The following is a 4,080-nucleotide window of genomic DNA, read 5'->3' on the forward strand; positions in this document are numbered from 1 at the left end:
CAGGAACATAACTTCATTTGCCATTGCAATAAACTCCCCGTCTTGCAAAGGTTGCATAAAGGAGAGAACATACTGAAGTCGTTTTGGTCCATACGATTCCAAAACACAACTTTAGGAGGCAACAAGTGGATCAACCTAATCGCAAGTAAATGTTTGAGAAACCTACATTCAACTCAATGACGACCAGTTCATGATATTCATTGTTGAACATCAACTAATGAAGGTCAAATGTTTGACCAATTCATGATATTCATAGCCAATGTTGGACATCTACTAATGAAGGTGAAACCGTTTGAGTGAAAAGAGAAGCAAAGATGACGTAAAGTGCCTCCATAGCAATTGCCCTGCAACAAACCTAAAATCTTGTGTTTTTTGGTTCTCGGCTAGCTCCAACATGGAATGAATATCGAAGGACATTGTCTTTATATACCACAATTCCAAGGGGTTCAATTGCTTCGTTATTGTATTGGGCTTTTGAATGTTGCAAGCACACAAAACAGGCCGCAAGATTAAAGCCAGGGAGCAGGTGATGAACTTAGTTGACAGAGGACCAAAGACTAGAGCATACATGTACCATCAGATGATGAGAAACTCAAGAGAATGCTTTGTGCTTCTGAAAACAATGTGCTTGTATGAGTTGACAAATCTATTCTTGCCCAATTGGATCAAGTGGTCCATCTGACAAGATAGAGATTCTTCTAGACTCGGTCATTCTGATATTGCAATTTGAGGAACCAAGAATTCCACTAAACAACCATACCTTCTCATGATCAACTAGACAACCATACGTTCTTTGACACGATAGAGATTCTTGTAGACTTAGTCATTTTGATATTGCAATTTGAGGAACCAAGAATTCCACTAGACAACCATACCTTGGTCACTTACCATGTCCATAGGAACTTATCATGGAACAAGCTGAATCGTCCTTCAGGGCACGAGTTTCCACCCATTTAGTGTGGTAATCCATGGCCATGAGTATGCACTGATTCGTTGCCTATCTGGCCAAAGGCTTGAAGGGACCAATAAAATCTAGACCCTACTTTTGAAAGGCCCTAAGGGGGAGCACTAGATTATGAGGCATTCGATCGCATATCGTGGGCTACCCCAACCCCTAATAAACAGCACATTTCTTAGCAAAATTTTGTTCATCTACAAACTTTGTTGGCCACCTTAAAGAATTTGATCTTACAAGTCATCATACCAGGTAGGGCTAAACTTGGGAACCTCTAGCTCCACCTTAAAGGATTTGATATCAAGAAATTCATTCAAAAAGCCATCATGATACTCTCCTCTTTTGAGCTGGGACAGATAGTCTAGCACCGCATGAGGTGTGTGAACGACGGAAAATCAAATTCCTACAAGAGCAACACCCACCTAACTAATTCTTTGGTAAGATTGGCTTTATGAACTAGGAACAATAGACCCAAGAGATCCACATGGAAAGTAAACTTGTTATGCGACAAATAATGTCGACATTTGGTAATACAATAGATCATCCACAAAGCCTCCTTTTCTATGGTGGAATAGTTCTGGCACATTAGACTGGCCAAAACCACCTTTTTTTTTTTTTGGCATTAGTACACTACCGCTCCCCATCTCCAAAGTAATTTCCCTGAAAAACATGCAACGACAGATTCCAAGCTAGAGGTTGAATAAGTGAGTCCATTGCCAACATTAGGTTCAAGCATTTGAAAGCTACATCACACTACTCGGATCATACAAGTGGCACCTTATTGGTTTGTTCATTGAGCGAAGCTACCATATCAACCCAGTAGCAGAGCATTCAACTATTCTACTGGGATTGGAATTGGGCTAATTTCTTGCTATTGATCAGAGCTTCCACCTTCGGCCACTTTAGTTGGATCCATGGTAAAGCTTTCATCCAAGAAGATGTGCCCCAAGAACATTCCACTTTCTATTGATAAAATCACATTTGGCTCAATTCAAACTTAGTAAAGGTTCCTTAAATGTCATTAGCATGACAATAGATGATACAAATGTAGGCACACACTAAAATCTTCCAAGAAGGTCCTCATAACAAAAGTCGAGAAAATCTTCATCATCTGCTAGAATTTAACTGGAGCATCCTTCATGCCAAACTTCATAGTATTGGATCCTAAAACTCCCCATTTTGTGATAGTTGAATCTTTTTTCCAATCTCAAAAATCCATTTGAACTTGGTTATACCTGCTAAATCCATCTAGGAAGGAATACATTTCATGTCCAACAACTGTATCCAATACTAAATCTATAAAAGGAAAGGGAAGAAGATAGGTTATGTTGCACCATTAATCTTTTTTGTAATCCACACAAACTTTAGAGCTTCTTGTTCTTCTTCAAAACAATAACTATAGGTAGCCCAATGAACTGGACAAACAAATCCAACATAAAGAAGCTTGTCTGGCTCTTCTTTGATTCTCTTGGTATAATTTAGGTTCATATAGTATCTCTATTGTTAGACTAAAACTATATCCTCCTTGAGATTGATTAGGTTTTGATAAAACTGAGGATCGATGCCTATCATACATATATACATATATGTATAGCCCCAAGTAAAAACATCCACAAATGAAGCCAAAAGAGTGCAAAGTTCTTCTCGAAAATCATGTGCACTAACTCAAATTATTTTGGGTTCTTCATCCCATCCTAGATTCATATCGACTAAGTCATCTTCCTCGACTCATCTCAAGATTGTTGAAGCTCTTTTCAAACACCTTTTCCACCGGAATAATACCTTGAATGTTTGAGAAGTCTTCCTCCTTGCCAATAGTGTTACCACCTTCTTCCGATCTTGGCAAAGCTAAGGACTTACCTACTTCTTCCAGTTGCATTTCCTCATGGTGCTGAGGATGGTATTGTCCATGATAGATACCACATCGACCTCAAGTAGACTCACCAAGTTGGGATTTCTGTGTAGGTATTCATCTTTGTCATTTGTTCAATAACTTCCATCATGTTCTTATCTTCCATAACTTGTGGTCAGATCGTGCATCACAACTGGTTTCCTTGTTGCCATAGAATTTCTTACCCTTCTGGATAGTAATCACATTTGCATGGAAATCCTACTTAGTTCAAGCCTGTCGGGAGCCAAGTTTGTTGGTGTAACTTCATCGGATAAGCTCCTTTTATATCCGCCATTCACACAACCATTGTTGGCACATAATTCACATCCTTGCATTGTTAGGCTGAACATGACACTAATTCACCATTCTCATTGCAAATGGAGTCGATAGGTTACCAAGCCTAGTTGTTGGCACATAGTATTGGACAGTATATGCACTATAGACCCTCTATAAGATAAAACACCTCGAATACACTACCTTGCTAGATGAACTATTATTACCAAAATTGCTTCATCTATTACCACATCTTTGTATCTACAGGGCTATTTTAGCCTTTGTAAAGTAGACTAGTGTGGCTAGGCTGGTACTTGGAAACTTATTGCTATGCATACCCATGATTTCCTGGTAAACCCACTAGTTGAGATTTAGGACAAGGGTAAGTAGTTGTTCCATTAGCATGTACATTTATTATTGTTAAAGGTCTTCCCAAAGATTGTAAGTTTATCCTTTTCCAAAATTGTCATTCGTCTCTAATTGTAAATTTTCCCACTCACCCATACTGCTTACCCTGGGCACTAGAGGCTACCTCTGCCAAACACACTATGTAATGGTAGCTCGAACCTCAGCTTGGCCTTGTTAGTTGACCACTAGCTATTTTGTGGCCTTTCCTATCTTAAGCCTAGTCCTGTAAGGGTGGATTCAATGGACTCTTGTTTTGAGCAGGTTACCACCATCATTAATGTATCCTCAGTTGATCAGAATGCCTAATCTTGCTCACTTAGAGAAATAATTTACAAAACATTGATTGTGGTTTGTGCCATTCTCGAAGAAACCTTTGCCTATAGTCAACTCTTATCCTTCTCCACCTAATGCCACTTTTAGTGCTTGCAAGCATTCTTACAATGCCCGAGAAACAAATAATAATAGAACACAAACAAATATTATACTTGATTGCTATCCTTTTGTAGACCCCTTGGGGTAAACTCCACCTTGGGTCAAAAGGGCCAGCATGTTG

Source organism: Dipteris shenzhenensis, chromosome 19 (assembly GCF_047967505.1).
Source record: "Dipteris shenzhenensis isolate YYH24624 ecotype China chromosome 19, Dip_SZ_1.0, whole genome shotgun sequence".
Classification (NCBI taxonomy): Eukaryota; Viridiplantae; Streptophyta; class Polypodiopsida; order Gleicheniales; family Dipteridaceae; genus Dipteris; species Dipteris shenzhenensis.